Source organism: Peromyscus maniculatus, chromosome 19, assembly GCF_049852395.1.
Source record: "Peromyscus maniculatus bairdii isolate BWxNUB_F1_BW_parent chromosome 19, HU_Pman_BW_mat_3.1, whole genome shotgun sequence".
Classification (NCBI taxonomy): Eukaryota; Metazoa; Chordata; class Mammalia; order Rodentia; family Cricetidae; genus Peromyscus; species Peromyscus maniculatus.
Genome location: NC_134870.1, coordinates 59,334,333 through 59,356,771, shown reverse-complemented (window position 1 = coordinate 59,356,771; position 22,439 = coordinate 59,334,333). Strand labels below are relative to the sequence as shown.

Here is a 22,439-nt window from a genome sequence, read left to right as displayed (position 1 = left end):
CTAGAAGCTCTGATGTGGAGAACTGCTCCTATGACACGGAGGCTGACCTCACACCTAACTCAACAGTGGAGTCATCTACATCCAGAGTGAACAGAGTTGACAAGACTGCCTATTGTCTCAGGGAATGGAAAAGTACTCCCACCAGCATTGGTAAGCGCGCCAATGCCGGTGTGGATACTGAGGTCTGTGACGTCAGCCAGTGCTCACAACTCTTCCCCAGTTTCCACAGGATGAAGCTCAGTCAAGGCGCTTCTCCAGAATCACATTTCCTCCCCACCAACAGTAAGCCCTCCCCTTCAGATGAGCTACTGGCACTGTCCTGCTGTCCTTCAGTCCGTCCTCGCTTTCCTTTGATTGTGTTCAGAGTGTCGTCGTGTCCCGTCCCTGCCCCCCCCACCCCGCCCCACTCATTTCCTACATCTCCCGTGGTTCTACACTCTGAGAACTTTGCATGTCCCCAGGGTTGCCTTGCTGCGCTCTCTGGCACCAAGCCAAAGGGAGTTTAGCTGCTTCTGGTTTCTCCATCTTCCAGAAACTACCTGCATTCCCTGGGTTCTGGCCCTTCCTCCATACTGTAAGTCAGCAGTAATGGGTCAAGTCCTTTTCACGCTTCATCTCGATGGCCCTCTTTCTGTTTTCACATATCCTGCTGGTCACACACTGGAAAGGTTCTCCACTTGGGAGAATTGATGTATTTAGATAGATGTCTTAATAGACCAGGGTCACTTTAGTCAAGGTCTTTAACCTCAGTTGTATCTGTAGATACCCTTTTGCTAAGGAAGGGAACATTTTTATAGATTTTGAGGATTAAGATGTGGACATCTTTGGATTATAGAAGGCAAATCATGCAACTGTAAACAGTGGGGTGAACGTTCTAGAATACACACAGGTAGGATGGTTCTCGTGGATGTGTGTCTGTCTAATTTTCACTTGGGCTCAGGCCCTAACCTGTCCCTAGTCATATGAATGGTCAAGTGGGAAGCCCAAGTTATTTCTATAAATAATATGTGAATATAGAAGACTCAAGGTGGAGATCGATCAAGGAAGATACCAGACATGCCCTTCACATGTACATGTTCTCCCTCCCCACTCACCTCCATCTCTCTCTCTCTCTCTCTCTCTCTCTCTCTCTCTCTCTCTCTCTCTCTCTCTGGTCTGTGTATACAAAGATTCATTCTCCTTCCTCCGGTTAAGTAGATAAGCCTCACACATTAATAAATGACACTGTTACACAATGTGCAGCTTCCCTTCCTACCTGCTAAGCTCCATTGACATGAATGGCATCCGGAAGTCCTCACTGTATGAAGCCAGCACAACTGTGTGGCTCCGTTCCACTGTTCGTGTCCCAGGACCTTTCCTTACACCCTGTAAACCTCTGCCCTTTGTGTGTTCCGTATGCTTTTGCCTCGGCTCAGTCGAGACATTACCATGACGACCCTTTTCAACAACAATAAAAATAAACAGATCAACAATGCTCGCCCTTTGGGAAGAGCAAACACTCGAGGACTGCAATGCTCTGACCTGTTCACTCTAGCAGTCACTAAGTATCGGTCACAGCTCGGACACTGTGGACAATAGAAGGCCCTCTTGGGTTTAGAATGCTGCCTCTGGTGGCCTTGGGACCACGGAGGGTGAGGGGAACACAGAGTGAATTAAGTGAATGTCAAAGGAAAAGGTGATGCCTCCGGTGTGAATAAAAAAGGCGAGTCTCACAGAAGAGAGTGCCAAGGATAGATGCTTTGCGGGACAGGTTAAAGCTGGGCCATTTATTAACAGTGACATGAAGTTGTAAGGAGAACTTAATGGAATTTAATATAATTTTTAAAGTGTGAAAAATTAAAAGTGTCTCCAAGGAAAAATAATTGCCATAATTCTGCTAACCTGCAGTTTACTATTTTTTGGCTTAAGACAATGATCTCATGTAGATCTGGACCCAATATAGCTTCGAATTCCCATTCCTATGGAATACTTACTTGAGTCTGGCACATTAGACCATTCTGCCATCCTACCATCATGGAATTCTTTTACATTAATCAGCTTCCATCACTGTGGCAAAACACATGATAAAATCAATTTAAAGCAGTAATTGGATTTGTGGTCCCAGTCCATAGCCAATTGGTTCCACTGTTTGTAGGTCTACAGCAAAGCAAAATGAATATGGCAAAGGAAAGCTGCTGAACTCACAGTGGCCAAGAAGGAAGGAGACAAAAACGGAGACAGACAGAAAGACAGAGAGACGGAGACAGGAAAGATCAAAAGACAGGCATGCTCTTCAAAGGCATCTCTACCATGGCCTACTCCCTCCAACCAGACCCTCTCTGCTAAGAGCTCACACAGTTTGAGCTCATCAATAAGCCACTAGTGATCCAATGACCTTGCAGGAATGCCATAAGCTTGGGGCCAAGCCTTCAACATCAGTATGTCAGTCTTTCAAAGGACACTTCATTTTCAAACAACAACTACTTTTAAAAAGTAAAATTATTCTAGAGAGACGGTTCAGTGGTTAAGAGCACTTGATGCTCTTATAGAGGACTTGGATCCAGTTTCTAGCTCCCACACGGTAGCTTACAACCATCCATAATTCCAGGTCCAAGGAATCTGATACTTCTTCCAGCTTCCTTGGGCACTAAGAACATATATGATGCAGAGACACACATATAAGCAAACATTTATAAACATAAAGTATGTAAACCTAAATTTTCAAGTAAAATAGTGTCTTCATATAATTGATTTGTATGTATGGTCACACACTGTATAATAGCATTTAAGTCAACAACAGACTGAATCTCAAAGTCAATGATATATACTACATAGCCTAAGTACACAAAGGCTGTATCATCTGTTTCTGTAAGTTTGTTCTGTGACAGTCACACAAAAGCAAAGATGTCCAGCAACACAGTTCTTAAAATGTAATTCCATCACTTAGAAACACATTAACTGCACGTTTGTGCATATACACACTGTCTTAGTTAGGATTTTTATTGCTGTGAAGAAATACCTTGACCATGGCAACCCTTGTAAAGGAAATATTTAATTGAGGTGGCTTACAGTTTCAGAGGTTCCATCCATTATCATCATGACAGGGAGCATGGCATGCAGGCAGATGTGGTGCTGGAGAAATAGCTGAGAGTTCTATCTCTTGTAGGCCACAAGAAGTTGGCTGAGCAAAAGAGACCTCAAAGCCCACCCCTACAGTGGCACACTTCCTCCAACAAGGCCACACCTCCTAATAGTGCCACTCCCATTGGGGGGCCATTCTCTTTCAAACCACCACACACACATACACATTACAAATGTTATATCAAAATCAATATGCTTTGAAGTAAAGTATTGTAATAGCTTTGCCATGGAAAATCGGAGTCCAAAATGCACCAAGCCCATAATAGCAAGAAAGAAGTGATTAGCCGGGCGGTGGCAGCACACACCTTTAATCCCAGCACTTGGGAGGCAGAGGCAGGTGGATCTCTGTGAGTTCGAGGCCAGCCTGGTCTCCAAAGCATGTTCCAGGAAGGGCACAAAGCTACACAGAGAAACCCTGTCTCGAAAAATGAAAAAAAAAAAAAGAAAGAAAGAAAAAAAAGAAAAAGAAAAAAAAGAAAAAGAAAAAGAAAGAAAAAGAAAAAGAAAAAGAAGAAAGAAAGAAAGAAAGAAAGAAAGAAAGAAAGAAAGAAAGAAAGAAAGAAAGAAAGAAAGAAAGAAAGAAAGAAAGAAATTAAACAAATAGTTAACTCTGTGGGTTATAGGAACCCACAGAGTGGTATAAGAGCACAAAGGACAGAGGAAAAAATAAAACTAACCTGATGAGAACTAAAATGGCCTCCTGCCGTGACAGCTGCCTCACCTGTCTTCTTAGTGGGCATCCTTCGCACCAGGCTACTCAAGGAGAACGGGTGGAGACCCTCGGAAAGTGGTGGGAGAAATACGCAGTGTGCCCTTGAAGGTGGAAGGCTGGGGTTCTGGTTTTAAGAGCAGACTGAGAAGTAGGCCTTTTAAAAAATACATTGACTTTCATTATAGTTTAAAAAAAATCATCATAACTTGTCATCCATCTTAGCACCACCAATATTTGTACAGTTACACATTTTAAACCACCAAAAATGACTTGAGTTTCAAGACCAAATGTAAATAAGGGAGGATGGGCAGCTAAGCTCTTGGACAACTTCCCTAGAGGCCCCACAGTGGCAGGACGGTGAGGGGGTGGTGACCTCTGCCATGGCCATGTTTGGAAGGGCAACAGTAACTCTACTTGTATTATTTACCTTAAGAACGTGTCACAAAGTAGTGGGCACTAAAGCTTTCACACCAAATGAGGAGGCCACAACCTCAGACAGGTATCTAGACTGTGGGGTGGTGTTGGGAGACTCTTAGTATCCCCCACCGTGATCAGCAGCAAGTGCTTGGAACAATACTGCAATATTCCCAGTATCCAGGCCGCCACCCACGCCCCAACAGGAGCAGAAGCCATAGTAAGCCCCAGCCGCTCTTCACAGCTGTCAAGACCTTTCTAGGGTCTTCCCTGACTCTTCAAAAGTCATGTCAAAGCCAGGAAAAAGAATTCTCCTCCCAGTTAACAACACAATTTACAGTTGACTAATTGGTATGTTACCATATTTTGTCAATATTTGTTTAAACATGTCCACTTTAATTTGGTAGTTTTCTTCTCCTAAACTGGAAGTTTTTTTCCCAGATCATTAATATTTGTATATGCCTCCAAAAACTTTAAAGACCCCAACACTTCCTACCTAAGTGTCCTCTCGTAAAACGACATCACTGCCGAGCAATCCTGGGGAAAACCCACAGCCCTGGTGCACTCCGGCACTGATCCTTTGTCAAGCTTCTCCTCTCTCCACCCTGACCCCCTCTCTCCCCACGTCACATGCACAGATATCCTAGCACTGGTCTCTTGAGCTTTCTTTGCAAGCGTACAACTGAATTGCCCGTCAGAGCAGCCACAGCAGTTGAGACGTGCATCCATCCACTCAGCAAATGAAGCGACTGAGTACTTCTGCACACCATGCACACCCTCCCTGCCAGGGGCCCGTCTCCTCGGCGTCCACCCAGGTGAGAACTCTGATGAAGGGAAGAGTGAAAAAGTGATCGCGGGACATTCCTGTCAGCTCAGGGTGCATGACGCCCAAAGACAGTACGAAAAATATGCTAGTATTCCCAGTGGGCATTGCAGGGAGGCTGCCGCCAATCCTCTAGCACCTTGTAGCCAAAGCTAGGCCCCTTCCCACCTTACCCATGCTGGCTACACACCTGTCACTGGTGAGTTCCAGCCGGGGTCAAGCTTGTCATGCGGCCACCCTCTCTGAAGGTACAGTCCTCTTTCTACAACGACAAATGGCACCGGCCCTATGTGGGCAGAAAGCGCCTGGCTGGCTGTTCCTCTGAGGAGGCGCCTCATGCTATTGATGTCTACATAGTGAGAACAAGGGAATGAGGGAACTCTGTGCCTCCATGCAGGTGAGCAAAGCATATTCAGAGAAGTAGTCACGGGTCAATGTCCAGGAAGTCTGTGAGCAAGAAAACTCCCAGGTGAGAGATTCCAAGGTCCACCTTTTTGTCATCTCATGTCAGTAAAACCACCCTTTTGAATTTGGTATAATGAATTGTCTTTTACATAGTTAGGACCTCTTTTTAGCAGCAACTCCACCGAGAATGATAAATATGAACCCTATCTAATTTATTTTAATTAATTAATGTCTACCTTCCAGCATCACCACTAATGCCCACCTCCCACCCCCAGCATGCATTGCGTTCTTTTGCACACCCTCACCACCAGATTTAAAGAGTTCCCCTATCATCAGAGCCCCCGGAGGCAGCACACTTCAGAAAGCTCCTTTGGAGAACCTTGCAATGAAACCAAAAAGCCAGCCTAAAACTCTGGACAAGGGCAGCATCCTGCTCTCTCTCCCTGCACGCCTCGCCAGCACCAGAATGAACATCTGCAGTATAGCAGCCTCGCCCACTAGTCCCTGCCTCCTGTTAGCATATTTGAATGCTGTGATCACAGTTTTCTATTTCTATCGAGGTGCTACAAGGTGCCAGACTCTGGATTCGCACATTGCGTCATTACCGTCCCCAGTGAGCAGACTACACAGCAATCCTGGGGACAGGGTTGAAAGGTAATGAGAAGGTTAACAGTGGGAAAGACAAATGGAGCACCTAAGATACTACCCAGAATAAATGCTCCATCCTGGTGGGTGGGGGAGGCTCTGGTTTTAGCGGGCCCTGGTAGATATTGTGTGCCCTGATGATGAAGATGTCTCTTAAAAACCCTTAAAATAGCCACAGTATTTACAAAAAGCATTCCTCTTGGCTAACTGTTCCAGCCAATATTTATCTTATTAAATTTCACAGAAGTAAAGGGCCTGTCTCAGAAAGCTTTTTGGAAGTCACAGGGGAATCTAGGCATTCAAAGAGCCTCCCTTTGCAAGCAAACCTCAGCCCAAGGTGTTAATGAACCAAGGTCACCACAGAGAGGAGAGTGGCTGGTTATTAATTTTAAGTCATTCTTGTGATTAAAAAACAAAACAAAACAAAAACCCATAAATCCAGTGTGATTCTCCAAGGAAAACATCATTAATGGTTCTTCCTTTGAATTTTACATTCCAAGCTTAAATATAGCATAAAGACAATCCAAATATCTCCAGATTTCACAATGTATCTATGTACTCATCCATCCATAAACAGAACCAAAGCAAGCCAAGTCTGCCATCACGACTTTTCAAAGGGCAAAAGCTAGGGCCCACGTCTAATGACTCATTCTTTCCACATGTGATAAATATTTACATGCCCACTCACATGCATGAGCTCCTCAGCACTCCCCTCTGCCCAGAGTGTGGGCATCCGGAGACAAGCCCGTGTCTGTACCCTTTCATGCCCACTGGCCATTAACATCTAGGAACAGGCACTTCACAGGCTTGTCCAGGTACAGTCGCCTACCAGCCCATGGAATTCCTTTGTTTCTGGTCTCCCTGGAGGCTCTCGGTACCCTATACATGACCACAGGTCCAAACTAAACTCATTGCTGATGATTTCCTTGACTATGTGGAAGGGATGTTATGGATTCATACATACAGCATCTGCTTGGGTTGACAATTAAGTGTAATATATCAAGTACTTAGCACTTAGCAATTGTTAAGAGAGGTGCTCCTATGTGTGGAAAGTTCTTTTGAAAGTTATAAAGTATAACCAACTGGCTCTCTCCTACGCTGGCATTTCACTCGGACTCAGCCAGCTCATGGCAGTTCTCAACTAGCTCTCACTGTGCAGATCTGCCCCACAGGGTGAGGATGCCTCAGCAAGTGCCTCCCTGTGCACCCGAGTATTTCTTCCCGTGTGTTCAAGGAAGAGTGTCCACTTGACCATGCCAGATCCCATCCCCTCAAGAGACTAGTTCGGGGTATCTGCCTCCTATAGTGTCAGCCACCACCCAAGACATCCTTCTGCTCTCAAATGGCGGACTCAGCCACTCCTTATTCAGTTTTTTTCATTCATCCGCTCACCTATCAAGAGTTTCCAATTTGCTGCCCACACACCACACCACTTTGGGCCCTGAGGGCAAGGACATCAGTGACAGGTGTTCTAGGAGGTCACAACAGACCCCAGAGCAGCTGGGAGATGGGGGGAGGCCTCTGCATGCTGACTTACCCCCTATTCATCTCTTAATGTGGCTTTCACCTTGATTCTTCCAAACTCTGCTTTCATGTCATCTTGGCCACAGAACTATCTTCAAACTCTCCTGGAAAGATTACACTCTCCATAAGTGTGCTGGGGTCTTCCCCCTCTGATACTTTCACCCTTGCAGCCTTCTCTCTCCTTTCATGGAGCTCACACCTAGAGGCCATCGAGCTTACCGAGACATCCCTACCCTGCAGTAAAGGGTCTTTCCTCCTCCTCCTCCTTCTTAGGCTCATCTGCAGCATAAAGAGATGGGAAGAATACTGAGCTTGAGTATGGGAAGCCTAAGAAATGAGAAGCATACTGTTTCAGTCGGAATATTTACACATACACCCAAAGTGCATGTCAGATTTTATATTGAAATTCTAACCCTCAAGATAGTGGTATTAGGAGTGTGAGCCTTTGGCAGGTGATGAGGCATGAGGAAAGAAAGATCCCTCATGAATAGGAGCAGCATTTCTTCTAAAAGAGGTTGCGGAGTCAGAGAGATGGTTTTCTCCATGGGTAAAGATGCTGCCCACAGTGGAAGAGGACCAGCTCCCTCGAGCTGTCCTCCCAACCTCACGTGTGCACACGACATACATAAAATACATCCGTGTGATAGAATAAAACAGAACCGCCACTGGGTACGGTGACCCACGTGTGCTTCTAATCCCAGCCTAGAGACGGAGACAGGAGGACCAGCCTGGGAGCACAGCAAATCCCTCTTTTAGAATAAAAAAAAAAAAAGTAAGCAAAAGGGCTGGGGATATAGTTCAGTGGTGCAGTATTTGCCTAATGTGTGCAAAGCCCTGGGTTCAATCCTCGGGACTTTAAAAAAAAAAGTGAGAAAAAGAAGAGTGGGGAGGAGGAGGGGGAGGGGTGGAGGGGGAGGGAAGGAGGGAGATGAAGGAGAGAAGATGGAGGGTGGAAATAGGAGAAGGAGAGGAGGGAGAAGAGAAAGACAGAGAGACAGAGACAGAGGCAGAGACAGAGAGATCCTTGTACCATGTAAGGACACAAGGAGGTGAGACCGGGAAATGTGTTCTCCTCAGGTGCAAATCTGACAGCACTCTGATTTTGGACTTCTGGCTTCCAGATCTGCGGGACACATTTCTGTTGTTTAAAGCCTCACAGTCAGGGGTGGAGCAACCGCTCAGTCAGAGAAGTGCTTGCCTGGCAAGTGTGAGGACCCGAGTTCAAGCCTAGAACCCACGTTTTTAAAAGCCAGAATGGTGGCTCTTGTAATCTCAGTGCTGAGACGGCAGAGAGAGGGATCCCTAGGACTGAGTCACCAAGCAGCCTAGCCTATTCAGAGAGACCCAGGCCAGCGAGAGACCCTGTCTCAAAACACAAGGTGGAGGCTGAAGAGATGACTTCACGGTTCAGAGCACTTGCTGCTCTTGCAGAAGATGCACCCACATCAGGTGGCTTACAACTACTTATAACTCTGGTTCCAGAAGATCAGACACCCTCATCTGCCAGCTGCAGGAACATGGGAACACATACACATGATGGGACACACACACACACACACACACACACACACACACACACACACAAAGCATAATTTTTTAATGTTAAAAAGAAAGGTGGACAGCATCTAAGGAATAACATCTGAGGCTGTCCTCTGGTTCCACAAGCACATACTTGCATGCGCATCCACACCTATACATGTGTGCATATATTCACATAGATGTACACACAGACACACAGTACCACAGTTCATTGGCCCTGACTATGAAACACATATGTCAGGGTTCCGATGCTGAAACATTTTAACTCTCTGGGTTTTCGTTTCCTTGTTTACAGAATGCTGGGATAGGTCATCTCTAAAGACCTTCCAGCATAGAGCTGTTTTATCCATTTCTCTCCTTGCTCAAAACATTCCATGACTTCTTTCTTCAACGTCAGGGAATAAAAACTATCTGGCATGGCATACCCAGATTTCCAGAATATGGCGCCCACCCACTTTCTAGTGATGTTCCTGCCAGCCCTTATCTCCAAACAACTAGATTATCTTAACAAGTCCTGTGTCAAACCTCTGTTCATTCATCTCTCCATCTGTATGACTGCTAGGATGCCCTGGAGAGAGGGTCCTCCAGGTAACCTCCCCCTGTTCCTGATGGTGTCTCACAGAGATCTTCTTAGGTGCTCTATTTTAGCTCCAGATGGAAGAAAGCCGGGGTGTAGGGAAAGGTCCTGAACACCCCATACTTCCCACAAAGGCTAACTTGGGGCCTCATATATTCACTACTTGCAGAAATGTCCTCCATGAAATACACTTCAAAAAAAGAAAATTTTCCATTTTTTTTTAAATGTAACTACTTCAATCATGTGGAGTTTTTTTCCTCAGCTATTCCCCAGCCCCTATCCAGATACTAACTTTTAACACGTACTTATGTTTTAGCAACTTTGCAAAGTGAATCAGCCTAGTTTTATTGTTGTTTCCTATTAAAATGACCCAATACTTGAGTAAGACCAGAAATTACAGAGCATGAATGTACAGTGCCTACTGGATCCTGGTGACCTTGCAGGAAGGTCAGCAAAATGTCCTAAGTAGACCGGAAACAGTGGGCAGACTGGCATTTTAAGATATGGCTTCATCTGACTCTTCTCTCTTAATAATAACTAACACTTGGTATTATTAGGAGGTATTTCACCCTCCTAAGCAGATGTACCAGAGAGAATAGCATCTCTCTATGGTGCATTCTCTTTGTTTGACTCTCTATGGAAAATTATATCAAGCTACAGACAGGCTCCTGTCAAGAGTCAGCAGGTAAATAACTTTCCTGATGGACTCAGCCTTTGCCTCTCAACATAGCCGGACTGAACCTGCCACCCCAAGGCAAATACGACCTGGTCAGATAGGACAGCAGCACACATACCCCATCGCCTGTTACCCCCTCATCAGGAACTACCCAGGCCCCCAGAATCAAAGAAGCAAAGATTTAATTCAGCTTTTTTCCCTCCCAATTTTTAGAATAAGGCAGCAGACACCAAGCATCCATACTAAAGACAAGGAGGTAACATCCATAACAGAGCCACCCATGGCCATATCCGATGTCCCTGCTAGAGTAGACATGTGTCCACTCTTTCTCTCAATGGGTTAGGATAACACTATAGCCTTATGACCAAGGCACATATCTGAGCCCAGCATGGGCAGGCGTAAATTATAGAAACAAGAGGCTGTGGGACCTGCCAAGTGTGGCTCCCCGTCCAGGGCAGTTAGTGGAAGCATGACATCACACCTACACATCGGACCTCAGTGCCACAGATATTAGCTCCTACAGGTCATCTCATGGGTGAGAGAGTTTATGCCCCAAGTGTGAGAGGATGGAGACAGCAGGCAAGAGCTTAGGGAAAGAAGCATTTCTGAGGGGCTGTAGCACGTTCTGGACAATTCCAGTGATATTTCTGACAAGAGCCATCTGGACCGGGGACAGGCTTGCTCACTCCTGAGACCTGCAAGCGCTTGAAACTTAGGATCTTCCTTTCCTCTCCAGTGATTGTCTACACTAAGACTACTCTTCAGCTATCAATTTCCTCTTGCTTTCTGTGAAGGAAAAGGGCAAAGACCATCACCGTTTCCCTCTGCTCTTAGCTCTTGGCACATAACAGGAATGCAGAGAGAGAGAGAGAGAGAGAGAGAGAGAGAGAGAGAGAGAGAGAGAGAGAGAGAGAGAGAAAGGTCATTGCCAGATTTAGGATTTTCCCTTATTAAATGCCCTACGCTGTGTCTCCATGAGGCATGACTAAAATCCGTCAGCCCCAATGGCCAACTCTGAGGCTGTAACTCGGGAATGACTTCCATCTCTGCGTTATCTCCATAATCACATGATAGCACTGAATGTCAGCTCCCACAACAACGATCCCTTGCAGACTTCACTATATACCAGCGTGCAGAACTTTGCAAGCAAAATCATGACCAATCACTACCAAGTCCAAGAGTGAGCTGTTCTCTAGGAACCTGAGTCTCAGCCCACCTGGTTAGTGGCACCTCACCTTCACTGCGGTGATCTTGCCCCATTCACCACTTTTACATAAACAGTTTCCAGGACAGATACCCACTGCCAGCATCATGTAAACATCCTTCCTGGTACAGGAAATAATGGGTAAAACAGCTATTGCTATAATCCCTGTACGAGCACAGCCAAACATGGGGCTTATGGGGTTTTTACCTTATTTCCACAGCACAGTAGAGCTGCCCCTTAAGGGATCCTACTCTGGAAGACTCTCATTCATAAAGCAGGGCAAGCCAAGTGAGACTCCAAACCCCTCCAAATTAAGAGCCTGGTCCCTAGAAAATGAACAGTCAGGAGCAACAGTTTCCACTAGAGTGTACCAGGTTCTTCAATACGCATTCGATGGCCCGTGTTCCCTTTTTTTTTTTAAATCATAGTTCTTCTTGGCCCTTTGGGGCCTGGATCTGAATTCTAGCATTCAGCATTCTGTGATAGAGCACAGTCTGAATTGATAAGGTTACTACACTACAACTGTCCTTTCATGATGTCCCAACTGCTTAAAACCTGTCAAATTCGCACTAAAATTGATCAGTAGGAGGGCGGGCCTCTTCTCTGAACACCCGCCCCCCTCACCAGCTCCTGGGCCCCCGTGAGGAAGCAGGATCCGAATTGATTTCTATCTTACTGCAGGAGAGTTTGCCCTGACTTTCCCCAGTTACTTAAGCCGGCAGGCGTCTCACTGTGTGTCCTTAGAGACCAGGGCTTTGCTCAGGCAGAGAATGTCTAGACAGTATTCATGACCCATCTGTCTGGCACGGCCCAGCGGATGGCAAACTCTATTAGAACTGAAACCATTTTTCCTCCTCCTCCTCCTCCTCCTCCTCCTCCTCCTCCTCCTCCTGCTCCTCCTGCTCCTCCTCCCATGCCTCTTTCCCTTTGCAAAGCAGGAATCTGACGCTGAAAATTACTATCATTGTTGCAATTCTCAAAATAGCACTACCAGACTTTCATTAACATCCACGCTAGACTACTAAATATTTAAAGAAGTGGATAAATTTCATCTGAAGTAGGACAGCCCCGTACACATGAAAGCAGCAGCAACCGAGTCAAAATGTAAATCTCAGAGGTTGTTTTTATCTGAGTAAATGTAGCCGCACAGCAGGAGAAAATGATGCCCAGTGCATTAAGCTCTCTGCCTCTCATTTGTTGTTCTTTACCTTTGTCTGTTTGAGAAGTCAGTTTGACTTGGTTTAAGACCCTGTAAGTTTATGGAGAAACAATGGCAGCTAACAAAAGGGGGCGGGGCGGGGACCTCAGAGGTCAGTGTCTCCACCCCTCATGGCTCGTCCCCCCCACACCAAGCACCCAGGTAGAAGTTTGTTTTCAGTGACAATTTACTGCAACTGGATCCAGCAGAGTCCCTAGGTCAGCCCAGAGACCCACACATGCTGGTCCTTGCCTTGCTCGAAATGTTTCTTGGGCCATTGTCACATGGCTAATTGTGTTTCCATAAATTGTCCACCGCTCTTACAGAACAGCCCGACTCATGGAGCAGCCTTTGCTACTGGCCTTGACCAAGGTAATCCACAGTGAAGCATTAAGCATGCAGACACTTCATAGTCTCCTTGTCACCATACTTGGATATAACACAACAAACCGGAAGACGCTTGTCCCATGCTCTCCACAGCTGGGTTCCATTCCCCCACTGGCACACTGAAGAACGGAAAGGGCCATAGCCCCCAAGCAAGTTCCAGAGAGACATTAGGGTCCACCAGTGAAAGCACCTGCTTGGTAAGGCTGGCTTTAGGGGTAGCAATGGTTAAGCTAGAGGTGGCCCAATAGGCTGTCTCATCTTCAGAGCTTAGCTTCGAATAAGGAAGGTCAAACAGAGGTGGATCCGGCTCTCTTAGGTCACATAATACATGGATGGCCAGGATCCAGGACAGGTCAGTGTTCCAATGATTCCTGACATGCTGGGGCTACTGAGTTTATTTTTCATATTTTTATTTGAAAAGCCAGTGGGAAGCCAAGATAATCAAAATCTATGTATTAATTAAACCTCATTACATAAATAGTTGCACTCACAGGTTGCACTCACTTCTGTGATATCCCTTCAGGATAGTAGACTGTTTGATCTCTGCTCCGTAAATCCTATAAATCTTTTAAGAACTAATTAGTAAAACCCTATCTTAGTTTAAAAAAAAAAAATACCATTGAGAGGGGAAAAAACACATACACACAAAAACACAGCTGAATTCAATCTCCCAGCCACAGCACCGGATTCTGGTTATGGGACTGAAGCAATTAGCTAATCTCTCCAAGCATGGCGTTCCTGTGAATGCCTTCTAGGATCGTTTTAAGAGATACAGATGAGATGATGTGTGCAAACAGCTGGCCCTCAGCAAATGGAGGCTTCCCTGCCACTTCACCCCACCCCCAGGAAGCCGCAGGCCTCCAGAGAGGGAGTGTTGGGTGAGTATTTGCCATGTGCCAGGCTTTTCTGTAATTGATTGTTCTGCACCATTTCATTAAATCCTCGAAACTCCCTTCCGAGTGAGATATCAATATGATAACCCTCACTCCAGAGAGAGTGGAGTCAAGGTACAAGAAACTCATCAGCTGTCCTGGAGTCACAGTCAATGATGACTCTACAGTTGGAACTCGGGGCTTAATAGTCTATGTTGAAGTACAGCCTGGGCCCTAAGTCATTGTTCAAAATGACTATTCCACGGTGCCTATAAGAAAGAATTTTCTTTAAGCACTACCAAGAAACCTATAGTGTAAGAAATATACCGAAAGAAGAGACGATCTACTTGGTAGGACTTTCAGGAAACTGGGGTTACACACACATACACACACACACACACACACACACACACACACACACACACTCCACACTGACACCCTTACAGATTCATCCATTCATGCACACACACACACACACACACACACACACACACACAGACTCCCACATTCACACACCATAGGCACAGTTGTATATATACATACTACATAGAGACCCACACATGCAGATACCACACACACACACACACACACACACACACACACTCCCACATTCACACACCATAGGCACAGTTGTATATATACATACTACATAGAGACTTACACATGCAGATACCACACACACACACACACACACACACTCCACACTGACACCCTTACACATTCATCCACTCACGTGCACACACACACACACATACACACTCCCACTTTCACACACCATAGGCACAGTTGTATATATACATACTACATAGAGACTTACACATGCAGATACCACACACACATACACACACACACACACACACACACACACACACACACACACACAGTCTTTATGACCCAGTGAGAAACATTTCACATAATTTTTTTCTGGGCATGAAATAGTCATGTGTATACTGTGTATATGAGCATTTGCATATTGAAAAACAAAGATTTACCCCTCAAGGGTTGCCTGCTTGAAGAGTCTTTACAAATTTATGCTTAACAAAGCACAAATTCTACCATATTGTGAGTTCTAGGAAAAATAGCTGCACTAGAGCAGCTTATAGTTTGGTTAGTTTGGTATCTATGGTAACCAAATACACATTTAAGGACAGATAAGTTGGCAAGGCCAGGCCTTATATCATCTTTGCTTTGTCTTATTACGTAGTTTTCTAAGACATTATGGATATTTTTGAAGCCCAGTTCCACTAGCTATATAACAAGTCATGCAAACAACAGCCTTTTCCTTCTCCGGTCAGACTTGAATTTTCTAAAATAATTCACATGCTGACTCAGCAAATACTTACAGGCCCATGCCCTCTACACTGCATGTATTATGCTAGGTGAAGCTAAGTCGTCAGCAGAAACCTTATAGGTCTGGTACTCTGAAGGGCACACAATAGTATGTTGGGTAGTAGCAGAGGAAAGATGCTTTCCAGGGGTCTACTATGCACAGTCAATGCTCTGGGAGGAGCATCGAGCATACAAGGCGGTAAGCAAGGTTCCTGCCTTCTAAGAACTTAGCATCCTTTGAGAATGAGCCCTGTGCATGCGCTAACGGATAATACCACGGGCCTCCACGTCGGATAACGTCTTCCTGGTTATGAAGCAGAGTCAGGAAAGAGTGGCCCACTTGACCAACTGGTGGAGACATCGCTAAATCAGACAACATAAACACAAGGGCTGGTCTAGAGGTGAGGAAGAAACCAGTAGCCGGGCACCACATGCACAGTCTGTGTTGTGAAGAGGAGTCTTTACAAGCAGTCGCAAACATCAGTCTTGGCTGTAGCTAAGGACAAGGGAATGGCCACAACTCCACGTTGCTGTGGATATCACTCTCTATAAATAAAACACTGATGGCCAGTGACCAAACAGGAAGTATAGGCGGGACAAGAAGAGAGGAGAATTGGGGAAACAGGAAGAAGGAGAGAGACACTGCAGCCACCGCCAGGACAAGCAGCATGTGAAGACTCTGGTAAGCCACCAGCCACGTGGCAAGGTATAGATTTATAGAAATGGGTTAATTTAAGATATAAGGACAGTTAGCAAGAAGCCTGTCACGGCCATACAGTTTATAAGTAATATAAGCATCTGAGTGATTATTTTATACGTGGATAGTGGGACTGCCGGGGCTTGGTGGAACCTGGAGAGAAGCTCTCCAGCAACATCTGGCGCCCAACGTGACAAGAATACATTAAAAACCGCTTGGCTTGGCGGCAGGTCTGGTTTCCAGCAAGAGCCAGCCGCCCCTGGGCTAGGGAGCCGGCCCTTTTCTCCTTTTTTCTAGGACCACCGCAGAAGGAAGGGTGAGATTTTAGCTCTGAGCTCTGACCTCTTGGCTTTCTCTTTTACATTGGTTCTGTGTTTCTTATTTAATAAGACATCTATACCATGTGATTGTTTGGAGACGTCTAGGCCAAGGGAGAGTGTGGGCAGCCAAGACTGGCAACTAAAAGACAGAGCCTGTGGTCCTAGGGAGCAGAGAGCCTTAAAAACAGAACTGAGCAATTCTATCAACAGTGGAGAGAAGAGGGGGGGGAGGGAGGAAGGGAGGGAGGGATGGAGGGAAGAAGGAGGGAAAGAAAGAAAGAAAGAGAGAGAGAGAGAGAGAGAGAGAAAGGAAGGAAGGAAGGAAGGAAGGAAGGAAGGAAGGAAGGAAGGAAGGAAGGAAGGAAGGAAGGAAGGAAGGAAGGAAGGAAGAAGAGAAGGAAGGGGAAGAAAGAAAGAAAAGAAAAGAAAGAAGAAATAGGAAAAACTGTCTACTAGATTTGGCAATGAACAGGTGATTCCAGAAGCAGCAGCTGAGAGAGCTGTGGTCACAGGGAGCCATCCAGGAAGTGATTGGCAGCTGGGAGACTTGAGGTGGGCAATGGAAATGAAGAGGTCTGACTGGGAAACTGGAAAGACACACCATGGTGTTGAAAGTCTCTGCAGGACAGAGGCAGGGCAGAGCTCACCCGCAATGAGGTGCCAGTGGGCAGCCAGGGCCTCTGGGGACGATCCGGACAGTTGAGTCCCGGGCCTGCCAGGTAGACTCAGCAGAAGGCCACGAGCTCAGAGTGAACAGGCCATAAGAAAACACAAATCATATAAATGTGAGGTTGTGTGGCTGGTGGTGGGAGACGGGGTGAGAATGCAAGGAATTCTGGGAGTTGGTTCCTGGAGTAGAGAAGGAAGGGCTGGATGTGCGCATCCAACTATTTCAACTGGCCAGTCTTTAACAGCAGAAACATCACCGGTTATAACTGAAGAACAACAGAGAAATTGCTCATATTTAAATTAATTCTTCCTGTGTGACATATACCTCAGGGTGATCAGTCCTATTGTTGATGGGAGCATCTCCTTATAGACAAATTAACAGTGGAGAGCACAGAATTAGTTTCAGACTGTTTTGCAGCCAGTAACAGCACATAAAGACACAACAGGCATGCTGACGAGAGAGAGCTGACCCCTATGAAGTACTTTTACAAATGCATACAACATTCACAACTGAGTCTCTCCAGATTGCTCAACCAACTTAGCAAGATAGATAGATAGATAGATAGATAGATAGATAGATAGATAGATAGATACATACATAGATAGATAGATAGATAGATAGATAGATAGATAGATAGATAGATACATAGATACATAGATAGATACATAGATAGATACATAGATAGATACATAGATAGATAGATAGATAGATAGATAGATAGATAGATAGATAGATAGATAGATAGATAGATAAAAAACAGGAATGGCAAGGAATGGATGAGCATTGTCGTATATTCACTGATACCACGGAGAAACAGAAAGATTCAACTTGGGAAGGCTATAAAATGAACAATCCAGACCGTGGAAAGTCACAACTGGAGAGGGGATGAAGAGGAGAAAAGGGTTTGGAAGGGGTATTTACAGAGTAAGTTCATAGAGCATCCCCACCCCACCAGCAGCACCACCACCACCACGTTTTGGCTTTGGATCCTAATTCAGACAAACTGTACCCAGAACAAACTAAAACACAGAATTTGAAAGTAATAGTACTAGGAGGGGGTGGGGCAGTAGGAAGAGGAAGAGAAGCATCGAGAAGGGAGTCAGGGAGACGGGGAAGCAGAGCAGGGCACAAGGATCAACAGTGTGTGTATGAAGTGGCCGCACTGGAAGCCATTGCTTCATAATGCCAACAAGACTAGTAAGAAAACAAAAACCAAACCCAGATGTAAATAAGGCACCTGCAGAACTAGGTGCGCTATCTATAGGACAGTTGGTGATATGGAGAGCTATTTTTTAATGCTTACTGAAATAACTGTAGGAAAAGAATAGAGATCTAGCAACTGCCAGCCTGGTCATGGATAGGTTTCCTATCGGGTCCGAAGTGCTCATGCACAAAGACACCTGAAAGCTTGAGGTACAAAGGATGGTAGTTTCTCCTTGGTGCCTAGACACTGGGGACAATACTGAAGAAGGCGGAGAAGCTGGCTTGGGAAGGAAAGCAGTTTGCTCAGATTATATCTTATTTTGTCATTCCTCCAACTGGCCTGGGCTGGGGGCCCGGGGGGTGGGGGGGGGGAGGGGATGGTGGTTATTTCTGGAAAAGGTTTTGAAGTTAAAATGTTGGCTTAATTGGGCACTTCTGTCAGGCTTGTGAGAGTCAGTTTTATGAGGCCACCGATCGGGAAGGAAGCGGCTTCCGCCTTTGGTGAGGACAGGAGCTGCTGTGCCCCCCCCCCCCACTTTCTCTGAATCGGATCCTTCCGGTTAACTGGAAATTCCACTGGAGCTGAAAGTGAGAAGTCCTTCTTGTCGACAGCTGGCACTTTTCAACTCGGGGCCTCCTCGGAAGGGGCGTGGCACAGAGTCAGTCCCTCAGTAGCGATTGCTTAAGACTGGGCATGCGCGGCCCTTTCCAAGCTGCGCAGATGATAGCGTCTAGGAGGCCATAGGAGCTCAGGTCCTCACCTCCACCCCACCGAGCTGCAGTGACGGTACAAGCAACCGGAAACTCCCAGCCGGGCAGGAGCACTGAGGCAGCACATGGCCGGCTTGCCGAGTCAAGAATGAGTACACCGACGCCAGCTAGTGTCAGGCTCTGAGGCACAGCAGACCATATGCAGAAGACAGAGCATCATGTGCCAGCTCCTCTCGGACCCCAGCCCAGTTCCCATGTCTGTCTCACATTGTGCCTAGCCATGGTAGGCTCACCCTGTCAAGTGGCCTCGTTCCTGTTCAGGGATACATCACCCTCGCCGGACTGCAACACCCTCACTGGACTGCAACATCCTCACTGGACCGTACCACCCTCACCGGACTGCAACACCCTCTCTGCTATTCCTCATTCTGCTGTCTGAAGTCCCGCCAGGGTCCTTCCCTCATCATTCTGAATGTCTCCTTCCTGAAGCCGCAGTTACTAGTACAAGGAGAATGATGCTGTCTTCACTCCTGAACCCCACACTGTTAGGGCCAATCACCCATTGCTTCTGATGTCTGGTTGTTGTTACCTTTCCATGTGTTTTCCTTCATCTCTCAGCACTGACTGTAACGGCAGGATCTGTTTTCTTCGTTCTGACATAATGGCGAGTACAACGACTAGACAAGACGTTCAGTAACTAACCTTATTTGCATATTTAGTGCTCAGGAGTACAACAGAACGGCCAAAGTAAAGACTCGAGAGAAGTTGGGAGTTTGGTCTGCTGGCAAATTCTCTCTTCTACTGAAAGACACATCTGGAAACTCTCTCTGTGAAATGATCAATGCTAGTCCAGCCTTCAACATCCACAAAAAACTCCATGGTTTCAGAGCAAAATAAACTAGCCTCCGTCAATGAGTATCTGGTGAGAGTCAGCTGAGTAAGGGGCAGACGAAACCAGATACGCCTAGATCTAGGTTCCAAACACTTTCTGAAGGGAAAAGCTACTTCGAGGTGGCATAAAGGCTGTTGATACAACTATGAGCACCAGTGGGGTTTTCTTCCTAACCTTAATTCATGCTAAACATTATCAGATGAGAGAGAGCTAACAGACATCTGAGCACTGGTGCATACCTGAAGCCAAGGGCAGAGGCAAAAGACTGATGTGGGTCATCTGGATCCAGAAGGTTCCACTTTGCTTCATTCTAAGTATCAGATAACAGAATATTCAATATTTTTTTTTAAGGAAACAAAGCAGGTCAAATAAGTAGACTCTGTTTCCAAATAGAATCAAGAATAGGCGCTACGAGGTTTGGGTTTTGCTGTTGTTTGTTTGTTGGGGGCGGGGGAGGGGGCATGTGTCACATACACAGAGTTCATACGCAAGAATTCCTGCAATACTTTAGTTTCTTCAAGGTGAGTGGGAGGGTGAAATTTATTTATGAAGTTAGCACTCTGCAAAAGGCACACTGTCCATCTGCTATAGAAATGTACCATAGGTGAGCCAATAAAAAGTCCATGGCGCCCATCGGCAGTTCACGCACGGCCTCAAGGACACAGTGCACAGAAGCTGGCAGGAGCTAGTTCTTGTTTCTTCATACTCTCTCTGGGTGAGAGGTAGGGGGAGAATGCATACGTTCATTCCATATTAGATTAGCCTCTCAGGCTGACTGAAAAGAAAAGAAACCAAAGAATAGACCAGCAACAGGCTTGGGGGAGGGGTGTTCCTTATAGGACAGATGGGCCTCCTTCCCTCTGGTATTTCAGTGGAGGCAGTGGACAGGTAGTTCCCAGGCAGGCCGCAGGCACCTCCAGCTGGCACCATCCCTAGGGAATCTTTCCAAGGAGACAGAATGATTGCTGGGAGCACACTCATTCTTGGACACCTAGAAACATACTATACATGAGGTGGAATGACTTTGAAGGCAAATCCTATAAAGCTATGGTGATTCAGCTCCCCAAGGGATGCCCAAGCAATATGTGAAGAGGAAGAAGAGGAGCAGGGGGAGGAGGGGGAGAGGGGGGAAAGGGAGGAGAGAGGAGAAGGGGAAGGAGAAGGCTGGCAATACAATTATGTAGCTCACACTTTCCAGGTCTTTCATTGAACCCATGTGGAATCTTAGAGGGCAGAAATTATGCCCATTTCATAGACACCAGAACCCAGGCCTTACAGGATTCAGTCACTTCCTTATGCAAAAGCAACCTGCCTAACTGCTAAGTCCTAGGACCAAGATCCTAATCCATCAGTCTAGCTTGGAACAAGTTCATATTCACCAAGCACTTAAGCCTTGCAAGGCTCTAAATGATTACTTGGATTGTCTGTTTTCCCTGTAGTGTGCACAATAGCCATTTCTTGTATGCTAATTGTGCAGATGCTGGCCCGCTGACTGCTAAGAAAGCTGTATTCCTGGGGCCCCATTCCAGCAGTTTAGTTTGAAACAAGGACACTTAGTCAAAGCACATTTAGGCAGGCCCGGTGATAGAGGCCTGTAATCCCAGCTGCTAGGGAGGTTGAAGCTGCAAGACTGTGTGTTCAATGCCAACCTGAACTACAGAGTTAAAAGCCTGCGTGGGATGCTTAGTAACAAGACACCGTCTCAAAACAAAAGAGGACTGGGTATGTAGCTCAGTGACAGAGTGCTTGCCTGAAATGTGTAAGGTCCTAGGTTCGATCCCAGCGCAGTACAGAAAAGAAGAAATGAAGAACACGTCATAGTTTAGATGTGGAGCTCAAAAACACTTCAAGTGTTCTCGGAAAAGGTAGACAGAGGGGCCCTCAGAGTTCTTGGTCTTCTGGCATGCTGCCTGCTTGTCTTCAGGGAGGTAGTCTCCATCCAGTTCCCAATCCCCTCTTCCACTCTGCCACCCTCCTCCCTTGTCCTCTTCCCTTTGCCTGCCGACAAATGTTCCAGACTGTCCATATCCAGAAAGCGAAAGACCACAGGCTGGACAGCACACAGCCAGACAGCAGCATTATACAAATACCACCACACAAACATGATCTAAGGAAAGCAGGGGGCCAATGCTAAGGAAATGCGGGGCCAGTCCTGACCTTTGAGACGTCTTCTCGGCACATAAAGACAGAACTTGAAAGACAGTCAATCTAAAGAAAGTCAGGGGCTAGAGGGGTGGCTCAGGGGGTCAAGGGCTTACTGTACAAGCATGAGGACCTGATTTGGGATTCCCGACATCCACATAAAGCCACATGTGACTGTGGACACACCTGTAACCCCAGTGCTACTGGGGAGGGGGTAGAGATAGGCAGAGCCCGGGGGCTCACCAGCCAGCCAAGATAGCCAAAATGGCAAGCCCGAGGTTCAGGGAAATACCCCCACCGTGTGAAAAAAAAAGGAGTTGGAGAAGCAATTGAAGGACACACTCAATATCAACCTCTGGCCTTCCACATGTGCCTACAT

The 22,439-nt window shown here is 46.2% G+C and overlaps 1 protein-coding gene and 1 long non-coding RNA gene across 15 annotated transcripts in view; one reads left to right on the top strand and one right to left on the bottom strand.

Annotated features, from left to right (window-relative positions):
• The window catches only part of Ldlrad4 (low density lipoprotein receptor class A domain containing 4), a 361,303-nt gene that overhangs the window by 160,587 nt on the left and 178,277 nt on the right, over nt 1-22,439 (bottom strand). The window contains exon 1 of one of the 14 annotated variants that reach the window (XM_042263759.2): nt 1,256-3,473. The exons of 12 other annotated variants lie outside the window; for them this stretch is intronic. The gene's annotated coding sequence lies outside the window, so the exon portion shown is untranslated. Of the gene's footprint in view, nt 1-1,255; nt 3,474-22,439 lie in introns of those variants that run through there. One more of the 14 variants, XM_076555422.1, reaches the window with a different exon arrangement.
• On the top strand, nt 3,738-11,304 carry LOC143269609 (uncharacterized). Its single transcript, XR_013046156.1, has 2 exons — nt 3,738-4,331; nt 4,885-11,304. It is a non-coding gene; the product is annotated as an uncharacterized LOC143269609 (long non-coding RNA).